The 15,016-nt window shown below is 41.3% G+C and overlaps 1 protein-coding gene across 5 annotated transcripts in view; it reads left to right on the forward strand.

Moving 5' to 3' along the window:
- The window catches only part of sipa1l1 (signal-induced proliferation-associated 1 like 1), a 71,330-nt gene that overhangs the window by 15,709 nt on the left and 40,605 nt on the right, over window positions 1–15,016 (forward strand). The gene's annotated exons all lie outside the window — the stretch shown is intronic.

The raw sequence follows: 15,016 nt of genomic DNA on the forward strand, positions 1-15,016 counted from the left end.
CTATGCATTCATGTGTGTTCCCATTCCTCTCATGTGTATTTAGCCTCTTTTTTTTTTTTTTTGCAGAGGTTCTTTAAATATTTACCCAGGGCTGATCTGGTTAATGGTTATTAAGGAATGCACATGGAAGGGAATCCAGTTCAATGGGCTATGTTTCCAATACCAGCTTGTGAATTAAATCATGAACCAGTTGACTACCGGCGTAAAGAAAACCTGAAACCAGACTTTTAAACGACATGTGAACACTTTAGTCTGACTGGAGGATCAACTCACTCAAAACTATTTGATTAGAAACCCCTTGCATGCATACACTTGAGGCCACTTGTGCAGGTGAGTGACAGGAAGAAATGCTTTGACTGCCTGTTGGTTTGCATCAATAATTCTCAAGAGACTGCAAATATAAGACCATCTTGTTTGACATTTTTCTAGGGAAATATCCCATACACAATACACATTCTGCTTTTTGCCAGTTGGCATAATTAAGACGCACGAGCTTCGTAGCTTACTTACTTTGTAAATGACGAATATATTTTACATTTGTTAAACAATAACATCTGTTGGTCATTCATTTTTTTAACTTGCAAAATCACCCCTCCTCCTCTTGGCAAATCTGATTTCTGAACAACCCACTAAGTCGCACTTCCTTGTTACCCAGATTCAAGATTGTTTGTCATTCTATAATTTTAAAGTGCTTTAAAAAGTCATCCATCAATCCACTCCAGAGCCCGGCCGATATGGGATTTTTGGGATTTATGGGATACCGATGTTGGGGGCTGAAAATATATCAGATATATCGACATATATATCCGACATATTGGCCGACAACCGATATACTGTATCGGATGATATATGAAATAAGAGCATTGATACACAGGATATATACTGTAAATTAACATAAATTCTAATAATACCCAAAATACGATTCAACACAAAGAAGCAGAAGACTGCTAAATTAAAATAAGGAGCTTTAATTAATAAGACTGGCAACCTAAGGACATGCCTCTTTGTGATTTACTTTTATGCATTGCCACAAATTTGATGTAGCATCTCATGTTGAGTCTTTTGTGAAGTGGCTCCAGACCTTACTCTTCCTCTCGGTCTATAATGAAATGTATAATGAAAATATATGCATTTAGTGCATTTTGGTAATTGGCCTAGAATTTGATACTATAGTTGAGCATTTTAAAATAAGAACAAGTGGCTGCATTCGGCTGAAAGTGCTAATGCACAGGCTAATGTGAGGTGTTTTTAAACGAATACATTATGTCTTTATAAAAGGCTTATTCACAAAAACATCTTAACAATATCAGTCATATTTACGAGCCACCGAGTGTTTGTGAAAAACAGAGTGAAAAAAACTAGAATGTTCCCCTGACAGCATGGCACTATAGTGTAGTGTTATATTATTTTACCAAGTCACAGCCTACCATGGCGTAAAAACATGTAGTTTATTTTGCTGCTCCTCTGCAGCCGCGTGAATGAGGCATGTAGAGCGGCACCTTGCTCTTCTGTGTGCACACGGGCAGAAACACACTCCACGCAGCAAAAAAAAGTTAATATATCGGTTACATATTCACAGATATTGATTAATCGGTGATATGTCATAATCGGCCCGATCAAACAGCCCGCCGATAAATCGGTCGGGCTCTAGTCTAGCCCAGTAGTATTTTTTGCAGTTTCTCACTAATGCCTCCACAGGGTCTCTCCAGCTGTGAGGTAGTGCCTCTATCTGTGGTTTTATGGCTGTGGGACATGGAGTTTAAAGCGAGCTGCTGTTTTTCATTTGGAGTCAGCTGGTGCTTAGAAAGGCGGTTGAGTGCTCTCGTGTTGCCTTGTAAAGACAGCAAGCTTGTTTAAGGCAGTGGTTCTCTCCGTTGTTTTCTGTCATGCCCCCCCTGAGGGACAGAAATGTTTGCACGCACCCCCCAATTTGATATCTACTTATTTATCTGTACTGTACAGACTGAACTCGAAACTGAAACCAGCAAAATGCAACAAAATGGAGAGCGTATTCAGGAGTCAAATTGCATGCTGAGAACGACAAATTCATACATGTTGGCAGGTGTGCACTGATATTGAAAGTCCTCCCTGCGTCTCATGCCCCCCCCCGACAGTTCACCGGGCCCCCCCCCAGGGGAGCCCGCCTCACTATTCGAAAAGCACTGGCTTAAGGTAAAGTGCCTGTGCCTACAGGGTTCTTTGTATAATGAAGTGACTGTGCACAGCCCAGTAGTCCTTCACAAAACCGCCACTATTGAGAAAAGGTTCAAGCAATGACAAGCACTTCTTCATTCGCCGCTTAGTCTCAATATGGTACAGTATGTTCACATTGTCGAGTTTCCAAGTCGCTTCCTTGTAGTGATGGGCGTGTTGCTTCTGGGGTATCGATACATCGATACTCACACGAGTGTCGCACGAGAATCAATAAGTTTAATAACATATCGATGCTAGTCAATGCATGAAAAAAGAGCATGTGTCATTTCCACAACTTTTAGGATAACTTCAGACCTCAAAATCACAACAATGGACAGGCGACAGCGTGCAGCGATACGACGGGAGAGAAGGTAACACAGAGCGTTTGTGAGGTCTGATTTTTTTTTTTTATTTAAACTATATCTTTAAAATCATATCTGTGTATTTAGTTCGTTGGTGGCTGACACCGCAGCTGCAATCTCCAAGCTGAATATAATTGGCGTCCTAATTAAACACTGCTTTCTCAAATGCGACAATTCTCAATCCACAGAGGTATCATATAATTATAGTTGCACATTACTTACAGACACAGTCTCCAAGGCAGAAGCGTATTCAAAAGTATTCTGTAACAAAAAGCGTCCAGTATGCTATGTATCATTCAATTTGTGTGCATGACTGCATCACGACAAGCTCCGGCGGAGAATATTATAGTGTGAATGCATTGAAAACGCACTCACACAATTATTGTGGCCACAATAATTGGGATAAATGGGATAAAAAAAGGCCAAAAAAGTTATCGTTATCGAAGAAGATGGCAAAAAAGTAATCAGTATTGTATCTAATCAAAAAATCTGGTATGGCCCATTGAAGTGAAGTCGGTAAATGGTAAATGCAATACCTTTTTAGTTGAAAGCATTTTTAATTTCACCAACGAAGCAAACCCCCAAGAGATTGGGTATGATTTTGTGGCTTTAACAGGGAAAGTGCACCATCATGTCAAAATTGCGAGACACTTCCATCAAGGGCAAGCTAGTTCTGCATGGTATCAATTCAAAGTGCTTATGTTAATGTCCATGATTGCCAACTTGAGGGAGTTGAGATCTAATTAGATATTGGCGAACATGAAGTATCCGTTTTTAATTTAACCTCATTTTATACAGACGAGAAGCGTCTAAAGGGTTAGCGCTCAAAGCGCCATTGGTTTCAGATTCAATGAACTAATGTTGCCAGGCAACAAGTGCAGTTCCACTTTGGGAAACTATTGCTTGGTAACAAAATTTGTTGCAGGGACAAGTGATGGATGCACCCATCTGATATATGTAAAATCACATGGGAACACGCAGTTTTGTGCTGATTGTAGTAACTTTGACAAGCTGTTACTTGAATAGAATGTTTGTCTTGTACGGTTTATTATGTTTGATTCGTTTCTACTTAAAAGGATGGATAGCTGCTAGTTTAAAACTATGAAATGATAATAGACACCAGGCTCATCCTAGAACTTTCAAAAGTGAGGCATTGCTCAGGTGGTGCCAGTAGTGGAGCGCTGTCATCTAACAAAGCACCTCTGCCTGCCAATAGCCAATTCTGCACTAGTGGGAGGCAGAGTAGGAGGAGGGGTGGCGTGAACAGGGCCTGCGGAGGTGGTGCTGTGTTACATAATATTTGATGCACCCAGCTGTGCTGTGTTGTTTAGCCCATGGGTGAAACGATGCGAGCCAAGTGAACAAATGTCTTCACCTGCGCTTGTCTGAGTAAACTCACTATTAAGGATCAGGTCAATGAGCGGATTAACGTGGAGCCGACACATTATTTGGAGTCGGCAGCGCTGATCCTTGGGAAATTGAATGGGCAAAACACAAAATGACAGCTCCGGCAGCGTTGCCATGACAGCACAATTGCATTGTTAAGCCCTGAAGTACAATCACTAAACCTTCGAGTATGATGGTTATTGTAGTGCAGTGTTTCCCAACCTTCCCAACCAGCCAAGACGCTCATTTTACGTTAGAAAATCTCACACAACCAAACTTGTCATGACTTCTGATTCAAGATTCAAGATTCAAGATTTCAAGATTCAAGAGAGTTTTATTGTCATGATGTGTGTCTGATGTGTGAATGACAAAAAGTGGATACACAGGTTGAGTCTGTAATTCCCGGAGTGGAAGAGCATTTGGTTGTTTTGCCTGTCACTGTCGATTTCCGGAATACACACATGAACAAAGATACGTTATTTGTTGAAAAACACCTCGCACAGTCTTTGGGAATTCACTGTTATAGTTCCACTTTAATGATTCCATATAAGGCCAAATGGTATAAAGCAATCACATTTTTAGAAGCGGGAACCTCAAGACCATCCAACCCCCGACTTACAAGTGTTTTGTTTTGCTAGGAAAAGGCCCAAATGCCTATAGTCATGCAGTAATGGCTTGACCCTTTCATTGGCTAAGCTGCGGGTCTAAGGCCACTGCTCAGAAAGCTCAGCAGTGGACCTTTTTATTCAAAAGCCCTTCTGTCCCCGCCCCTTTGAGACATGCAAAGACTCACATCTGTCAAAGTGTCACACTGCTGCCTGCAGCCCTATCCTCCCCCCAGCATCCTTACAACAGTGATTGCCAAGGAAACGCTAGTCACGGTTTCTCACGGCCATTACACATGCACTTGTCAATCATGTGATTCCACTTGTTATTTAGAGGCTTATCAATACCAGTGTTCCTTTTCATTGCAGAGTTGGCTAAGGGTGTGTGGTTATATTCTTACTCGTGGTGGGAATCTGCAACCAACTCATGATTCCATTCGATAACGATTCACAGGGTTGCGATTCGATTTGATTTGATTAGCGATTATCATTGCTGATCAAAAAAGGCCGGCCATAATCATTGTAGTTGAAAACATACAATCAGAGGAAAGAGCTTTTAAGCATTTTAATTCAGTGATTGTAGTGTTTTTCCGACTTGGGTCTATTATAAATTTGTCAGCTTTAGGTGGTTCTCAATTATTTTCTGTCATTCCCCTCCCCAGAGGACAGAAATGTTTTCACGCCACCCGATTTGAAATACTATTGAGAAACTGATAAAATCTATTTATTTATGTGTACTGTTCAGTCTGAACTCGACACTGAAACCAGGAAAATGCAACAAAATGGAGAGCTGTGAAGCATACAAACGTATTCATGTTGAGTACGATACATTTGCACATGTTGGTAGGTCTGCAGTAGCATTGAACGTACTCGATGCCTCCCACGTCCCCCCCCCCGACAACACGCCACCCCAGGGGTGCCCGCCCCGCTATTTGAGAAGCACAGGCTTTAGGGAATGTGATATTTTGAAAGATGAGGAATACAATACGTCTTCTTCCACAAACTAAGTTATGATTAAACCAGCTTTATCATAGTAAGTAAACAGAAAGTATGACAAGGCTGTTATGTGACCAAACAGGAAGAGTAGTTGGTGTGTGTGTATGGTGTAAATAGTAGTGAAAAAGAATCAACGCAGTGTTTTTGTCACGGGGGTGTTATGTGGAAAATGAGTTTTATTAGCTTTGAGACTATAGATGCCATAGCGCTGATTTATAACTGTTATTATCGAGCTTTTGCCACACTGGTCCCAAAAGGCGTCACACATTCCTACCCACATTAACGGGAGTGAGATAGCTGCGGAGGCATGTTCAAGTACTTCACACGACTGCGGGCGAGTGCTCGCACTCGGTACGGTCTTTAATGTCGGGCTTGAACCAAAATCAAGGCCCCCCCCACATTGCGGCGCTAACAGGATGCAATTAAAATGTCAGTTAAAGAAACGGTCCACAGGTTTATGTGGTGCGAGAGAATACACAGTTTTCGGGCTGGTGTCCGACTGAAATCGCAACAAATTTTTAAGTTTGACTGGCACATTTGTGTTGATCCTTCCACTCTGAAGCCGGCTATTAAAACAGTCTGCGGTTCTCATGAAAAAAACACCACAAGCAAGAATAAATCTGATTAAAACAATAAAAAAATATTAGTAAAACTTTTCACCAAGTGAACCTACATTTGTTTCGCTGTTCAAATTGCTATTTGGCTCAGGGCGCCATCAGCCACATCAGAGTTTTTTAAAGTGTGCTGTGAGACTCCCCTTGGGAGGCTCTGCAAGGCTTAAAAAAGGGAATGGCAGCAGCTTGAGAAAAATAAAGAAATACATCCATTTTACGATCACGTCAGTTTTGTCAAAGGCAAAATTCATTTTTTAGCTCCCACAGTGAGCGAGTAAGCAGAGTCTGCATTGAGCAGGAACCTGATGCAACTTTTCCACTTCCGATACAATTCTTATATTGCGGCCTGCAGCCTGGCCGATACGACGACAATTTGAAGCGACATCAGCATATGAATCATACACACTTTTCTGACTTATTTTGCAGTGTGGAAGGTTAGAAAAGGTTTGACCAAGTCGGTTTGTCGTTTTGAACTTCCCTGATTGTGTGCTACCGCGGGGGTGCTTGTTCATGTCAGGCTCTGCACTTGGCTGTGCTTTTTTTTTGGACTTTGACATAGCTCCTGCTAGCAGGTTAGCACACGCCGTTGCTGTGATCACGAGCACAGCTGGATTGAAGTGCTGGAGCGGAGTCTGGAATGGACGGCTTGTACCGGAGTGCTGACATTGGAGATTTTAGATGGCTGATATAATCGGGTACTTGTTTCTTGTTGTTGCTGATATTGGATGGATATCCGATATCAATGTTGGACCGGGACACCCCTTCAATAAAATACACAAAATATATTCCGGAAAACCTGTTTTTCGGGAGGTAGGGAAGTGTCCCATGCAGTCATGCTTTTTACAATATGTGGGATTTCCCTGTGCTCAGTGTTGAAGACACACACATGATAGTCTTATTTCTAGTCTTTTTCTCAGTACGACTGTCTTTGTTTCCCGATAATTTATTTTCTTCCTATTTGCCTCACCTTGAATTTCAGCCGATTAAGAATCATAGTGAATGATCTGTTTAGTCACACTGATCTTCCATGCCACACTTTCTCAATTATGTGCTTGGATGATTTGCATGTTGTTTTTTTTCCCCTTTCGCTGCATTGCAAGTATTATTGCCACATAAAAACTGTCATAAGTATACTGCACCAAAGAACACTGTCCATCATCATAAATGAAGATTGGACACTATGAAATCTGTTTTTTTTTCCCCTTTTTGTTACCTTTGTTACCTTTTTACACTTATTTTACCAGCATAGGGTGTGTGCCTTTTGGGTTAGTGAATAAAATATCCATGAATTATATGCAAAATCCTTACATTTATTGATGCAATACATCATTGGACAATTTTGCCCAGTAATTGAGAAGTGGATGCAGCTTGGCGAACTTTTTGAATGGGATGTCAGCCTCTGCACACATTGCTACAAATTCTTCAACAAACTGTAATGCCCATACTTGTGATTTAAGACGTGACACCCTTATTTTGTTTACACAATTAGACGGCGAACAGCGCTCTTATTTTGAAGGCCGGAAGAGAGGAGCAAGATTAAACGTGCCTCTCATCTTTTTTCACTCCGAACCTGACGATGTCAGCGGGCATTGTACAACACTCGCTTACGTTAAAGCGGTAAAACACAACATAAACACTCACCCAGCCTGAGTGGCACTAGCATGCTCTGCTAAACCATGCTAACCCAGCTAGCTTCCATTCACGAGGAGAGAGGAGAGAAGAGTTTCCACGTTTTTTTCGCCAACTTTCGCTGGTGTTTCAGGCCGCCGTTTCGACATGTTTAGTTCAGGAGGGGGCGGATCCATCGTGGTCCGCCGGGGAAGTACTCCCTCACATGAGCGTTCCTTCTCCTCACGATGACATAATTTCATTGACATTATGTCGCTTTCCGCGTTTAACAGCAAATTCCGTTTTTTTTTGGGCCAATTCCGCGTTTCCGCCCGCACTGCCATTGACGTGGAAATCATAGGGTCCTATAAACACATCGGGCTCAATGGGGTACACATAGAAATCACAATAGTTCTCAGCTCTGTGTGAATACAGATTATTGCCATCTGTCAGTAGAACTTTCCAAAAATGCAAAGAAGCAAAAACAAGTTTTTCACTTGATAGTTTTTATATCCGCGTGTCCTCATTCTGAGCAAGATTTGCGGGACAAGTCGGTACGATACAGCGACTGTATCAGTCTGTTTTCCCTATAGGGAATACTTGTGTGAGCGAGGAAAGAAAAGGCTTGTGTCCCCATGACAGAGGAATGTGAAAATAAGGCAGCTGAGACCTTAAAGAGAACTGCGGCCAAGACAATCATGATTGTTTTACAATAAGACCAAAACGGAGGCTGGATGGACAAAGAAAGTTCTTCTGAACGTGCTGAAGCGTGTGTGGATTCATACGTTACACTACAACAGTGTCTGTGTTTATCATAACCTATTGCACACTTTATTGAGGTCATGCATTTTAATGCTTTGCAAGGTCTTTGTCTTGTCAAAGCACAAGACAAACCCTAATCGTCACGCATCTACTGGATGCGTCCTAATAGGTATAATAACGAGGTCCTTTTTTGGGCTTTTGTTGTGAAATATATTTGCCTAACTGCAATGAAAACCGTCTTTGGCCTATTAAGAGAAAGTGTGTTTTATTGGGGAAGATTACATTCATTTATTAACTCACTTTAACTCATTAACTCATTTTTCAAAAGACAACCGCTTCAGTACCGGCCATTTTCGACGATTTTTAATGATCTTTCAAGGCACACAGAATATTGTGTTCTATGGCTATATAAACATGGAACCTACCAAAAGAAAGAGTAGACTCCCATCTTTCATCAGAATGAAAAAGTTTGTTTCTACTTTTTTTTCGTTCTTCAGTAATCGGCAATAAAACATAGGTAGGTTTCAGGAAAATATCAGTTCCCAACTATAAAAGGGAGAAAACCAGCATTTTGTGAAAAGATACATTTCAAGCATAAGTTTCACTTTGACACAACTATTTTTTGCATTTGTGACAGCTCAAATATCTAAGCAACTAATACCAACATAAACCATACAAAAAGGGGTTGTTTACATCAAAATGACAATTTATTTACAAATATAACACCATGAAGTAGTTACAATTTTCACATTTGGAACTGTGTCCATGTGTGTCCATGCGTTAAAATTTCCCTACAATGGCTAACCGTCTGCACGCTACACTCCTCCATGCTCTCACTTCCTCCTTCCCGTCATGTGTCATTTTTCTGTCCATATGATCTCTGCCGAGCTGTTATCAAATGCGCTTCTGCCGTTTTGTGGCTGTTTTTATCGCTTAAAATTGCTCTGAGGTGAAATCCGAGTTGCATCATCGCCTCTTTTTGCCTCTTGTGCAAAAAAGACGTATACATACGTTGTTGGGATGGGGCGTTTGTGTGTCCAGTGAGTTGACCATCAACATTAAACTGACGTAAAATTAATTCAAAATAAAGCTAGCGCAGGGTCTTGATGCCTCGAAGTTCATGTCAAGTGCCACTGCCAAAATCTTTTAAAGTTGCGTTTACCTTTGGAAACAGTGTTTATAAAATGTGCTATATAAATAAAGTGGATTGGATTAAGAAAGCGGTTTGAGAAGCGGCTGCCACGATGACCACTTACTGATCCATATAAAGTATATTAACTGCAAAGACATAATTGGTGCCTTGATATGCTCTCTAGAGAAGAAGGGTTTTTGTGGTCTTCACACAATTACTAGATGACTGGACTTGGTGCCAAGTGTCACCCTCAAAGTAGAGGGTCTTTAAAAAAAAAAAAAATCCAGAAGTATTTTCAGTAGCTGAGGAGCAAGAGAAAATGTTCCCTTTGCATTTTTGAGTCCTGCCAAACATCTGGACACTATCTGTTTTATGACCTGCAACTTGAGCTTGAGCTTGACTCCGAATCCAGTCTGCCCGGCCATGATTTGCATTGTCAAGATGTCCATAGACTCTTGCCAAGAAACACATTCTTTTTAATCAAAGACTTCAGGGTTAATTTTTCAGACGGACACAAACGTTAACCGTATATAAACAGATACATACAGCAGAAATAAAAAGCCCTGTTCAAATATTTGGTTTTGATGATGTAAAAATCAAGCGAAAGATGAATCATTTTTCCAGCACGTGTTCCCACTTTTAATGTTTTTTTGTAGGATTTTCGTCAACTTTGTAGGGACATCCAGTTCTTTGTAGAAACGTTACTGTTTTGCCATGTTTTCTTCACTCAAAGACCAAAGCATATTTAGTGCCTTGAGCCAAAGTGTTGTGTTGTGTTAGTTAGTTAATTAGTGAGCAGGATCACACAGAAACTCAATCATTATTACTTAATTGTTACTTATTAACTTTGTAGAGGGATGACACATGGGCGAAGGAAGAACCTCTAACATTGTGTTGGGTTACAGACTGCGTGTGCTGGGGCCAAGTAGGTTAGTGAGTCTGGCAGCTGGAGCACACTTTGGAGTATTCATTACTACTATCTAAAGGACTGAAGTGGAGCAGTATCGCCTGGTACATCATGATCTTTCAAGCAAACAAGTCATATGTTTACCATTGTTCAGCCTTGGTGGAGGTCTCTACTTTTACTGAGTGCCATTCTGGGGCTCATGTTTCCCTCGCTTTGATCTTTGCCATTGTTTTTCACAGCTATTGTTCACTTTAATGTGGAAGAGGTTCTGAAATGATTGATCTCAAGCTCCTTTTTTTGTTTTTTTTTTAACGTCAAACCATTCATTTAAACTCTGGTATGTAAATCATCATCATTCATGTCCACGCTGCAAATCTTCACTGAGAAGTGCTGAAATGAACAGATGGTTTAGCTTTCCTAATCCGTTGTAGATCAGATTTGTGTGGGATACCTGCCTTTAATAGACGGAACACACCTCGAAACAACGAATCACCAAAGTTAAAAGGCAGAATTATACAGACACAACCCATTAACAGAGATTTCACTCTACTTGTCTTGTGCCAAAGAAATGGCCTGCCAACCCAAATTATGGCCCTAACAGCTCTGATCTGCTTTGCTCTTCTCTGTCCTTTTCTTTTTCTGTCTGCTGTCCAAAACCAACTGCGTCCAGTTTGTGTTATCTTCCAACACTGATTAAACGCTTTAGGATTTTCCCGCTATGATGTTGTCTTTAGAAGTGAAAAGGGCCACACTAGGGCACTTTTTACTAACATATATATAGCTTTTTTCCCCAGTTAGAGTGGTCATTCTTTCAAATATTGCATCTCAGTTGAGTGTTGCTGATCAGACTGATTGTTAGCTTTTCGCCTAAGGCTGTATTGTCTTTACAATTATTATCATGTAATTGCATCTTCTAATACAGATTTATTATTTTGGGCTTTAAAACCTTACTTTTTATGATTAATTTGTTCCAACAAGTATGACGGAAACCGGAAGGTATGAAAACTGAGGCAATATTTCCCATAGCAAATAATGTAATCCACCCATCCATCCATTCATCTTCTATGCTGCTTATCCCCACCAGGTTCGCGGGGGTATGCTGGAGCCTATCCCAGCTAACTTGGGGCGAGTGACACCCTGGACTGGTCGCCAGTCAATCGCAGGGCACATATAGACAAACAACCATTCACACTCACATTCATACCTATGGACAATTTAGTCACCAATTAACCTAACATGCATGCTTTTGGAATGTGGGAGGAAACTGGAAAAAACCCACGCATGCACGGGCAGAACATGCAAACTCCACACAGAGATGCCCAAACGGAGATTCGAACCCAGGTCTTCCCGGTCTTCTGACTGCGTGGCCAACATGCTAACCACTAGGCCACCGTGCGGCCCCTCCCCCGTTCCGGACATCCAAAATATTAACAAAAAATGTTTTTAGTAGAGAATAATTTTTTGTTTTACATGCAGAAAACAATGCTGCTTATTGTTAATGCCAACTTACTGTTAATGCCGGAGAAGGAATTTAATGGTGTTTCTTACCTTCTTGATGCAAGTGCTGGCAATCAACTTCCTTTATATTGCCACTCGATTTTGCGGAATCATACAATACAAATAGACTAGTTTGTACATGCAACACTGTACGAAACCGAGGCAGAATTTGGGTGAAAATCTTTTTAAACGAAAACTGGGGCGTACGAAAACTGAGGTTTGACGGTAGGGTGCATCTGTGGTTTCTGTCCAGGAGAGGAAGTGCCGCAGATATTATGAGGTGAGGTGTCAGACTTGTTTTTTCTTGCAGGCCACATCCACGTCATGGTTGCCCTCAGAGGACGGGTTGTAAATGTGAAATCACATTAATGAGTAGCTGCCTCGTCATATTATTGCCCCTGCATTCAGTTCCTGATTGTGTAGTGGTTCACATGGCTAGCTTTTGCGCAGCCAGCGTGGGGTTGAATTCCACTGTATGGAACAACAAATTGATGGCCATGAAACTGTGCACAAATAAGTACTGTAGCCTGTAAACTGCAATTACTGCTAAATGTCTGTTTTTTTCCTGCATCGGAATGTATATCGTTATTGCGATGTTGTCTTATGTCGTTTTGAAGCCACGTCACCCGCCTACTGGGTGGTTTTAACATGGAGATTTTATGCAACTTTAAAGGTGTTTTCCGGAAATGTGCAACATGTTCAACTCTACAGGTTCCACTTAATTGAGGCCCTGTATGGCAAAAGTGAGGAATAAATGTTTGATATGTTTTTACTTGCAGACTTGTCTCCAATCTGAATTTACCATTTGGCATTTTCCCCATTGATGACAATAGAATCCCTTTTCACTCGTTGAATACATTTCATTTGTTGTGTGTGCTTGTACTGAAAAGGAGGCGGCCCTTATCCATGAGATGGGAGAAACAGCATGTTTTGTTTCGATAAATGCTGTTCTAAACCCTCAAAGTATTTTTTCTGCTCCCTGGCTTCTCTTCTCTTATCTCTCACCTCCTCCTCCAGCCAGCGAGACTGCTCTACTCTCCTCCCACGCTCATCTACACATAGAAACAGACAGTACTGTATTGGCAAAAGTATACAGTATAGAGGTGAGAGAGAGCCACAAGGATGATGGATAGGGGAGAAACCAGGTGATGGTAAAACTGGGAAGAAAGACAGATCATATTAAAATGGGGAAAATGGGCGGCTTGTAATTCCATTGAAAGTTGAGGGAAAGGTGATTGGGTCTTTAAAATGTACATACAGTAGAACCCCGGGGTTCGCGGGACCGCCAAGGAATGGCGAAAGCCCATGAGTTAGTCACTATTTTCAAACAAAAACCTGCAGGGTCAGGAATGCTGAATCAAGAATGTGCGGAGGTCCACTGTATTAATTTGATGAGGAAATGGAATAGTTGGATTGGATTAGTTGTTTCTGCGATGTGAAGAATATGCAGTAGTTAAAGCATGTCTACCTCTCTATCAAACGCTATTGCCCCAAGTAAATGATGCATGTCCTTGAAAAGTCTCATAGTGCTAGATAAGATGTGTTTGCGTGCAGCGAGACGCTGCTTGCAGTGCTTTTATTATTACAGACTGTTCCCTCAGTGCTGGTTGTGCTTCAGTGCATGTGCTGTTAGGATGCTTGCATGAAAAGTACTAAAGATAAAGGGATGGTTAACTTGATGGAGTGACTGCTTTCCTCTTACGTCCGTCGCTCTATTTCCCACTTGCTGTCTTGGTGTATCATCTCCTCCCACATGCTCTCACATTGAGTGAGGAATCAATCTCTCTCCACCCATTATCTGCCCCTATCTATATCTGTCCCTCTCTCTGCCACCTCATTCTGGCCCATTCGTTATCAATCGAATACTCTCGCTGTAGGCGCAGACGAGCGTGCGCCTCTCGAGTCCTGCTGCAATCATAGCACATCCTACTCTCTTTTTCAATGGCACATCTTATCCCGCTCCTCCTCATAGCGCTCTAATTGGCCAAAAACGTCTCCCTACCTGTCAAATTTGTGCTTCGATTCGAATATCGCAGTTCTGTCTACAGCCATATGTCGCCACATTTAACAATGAACTTAAAGTAACGGGTCACTACTTTCCATTCGGGTTGGTTGATTGGACAATGATTGAATCGTTGGTCAATGGATTCGTCCAGCACTGCTTGTTTGGTATTGACAGTTGGGCCATATTGTCCTCATTGTTGCTGCTCTCATTTCCAGCAGCGCTTTCATAAAACAGAGCTAGTGACTAAATGGCAATTGGTATAGAAAAGCAACATCAATTTATAATCATTGTTGAGGACATTATAACATTGGTTGCTGAGTCATTGATAATGTTGTGTGTTTGTTCACGTGTAAGATGGTATCCATTAGGGGTGTCACAATATCTTGCGAGATTTAAATGTGACAAGATGTCTCGTACAGAAAAAAACTGTCTCATGGGCACTAGGATGATGATAAATGAATAAATTAATTAATTAATCACACAAAAAAAATGAAAATGAACTGAAATTTTGGTGGCCTCAATACATTGCCATGTGCATGCGTGTGTGTTTTCCTCGGCTCCTGATTCCAAACAGGCAGGAAGAGCGTTCACTCTGTGCACTGGTTTCAGCACCTTCCATAGAACAGCGGCATGAATGAGTGAGCCCTCTTGTTGTCAGTCATACAGCCTCTTTGTCTCGGTGGGTGGAGGCAGGGCCGCTAGCACACACACGAGAGTGCAGGAGAGTGTTGTAGAAATTATATTTACAATAAATAAAAATGAAATTAAAAATAAATAATAAAAATAATCATCTCGTGAGATTAAAACGTGACAAGATTTCTTGTTTAGAAAATCTCTCGTCTCGTGGGCACTAAGCCTTGGACAATAAATAATAATAAACGCTGCATGCTGTTGTTTGGGATGCTGCTTCAAGTGCACAATGAGGTTGGTTGTATTCAACTTCCCTGTT

Source organism: Dunckerocampus dactyliophorus, chromosome 19, assembly GCF_027744805.1.
Source record: "Dunckerocampus dactyliophorus isolate RoL2022-P2 chromosome 19, RoL_Ddac_1.1, whole genome shotgun sequence".
Classification (NCBI taxonomy): Eukaryota; Metazoa; Chordata; class Actinopteri; order Syngnathiformes; family Syngnathidae; genus Dunckerocampus; species Dunckerocampus dactyliophorus.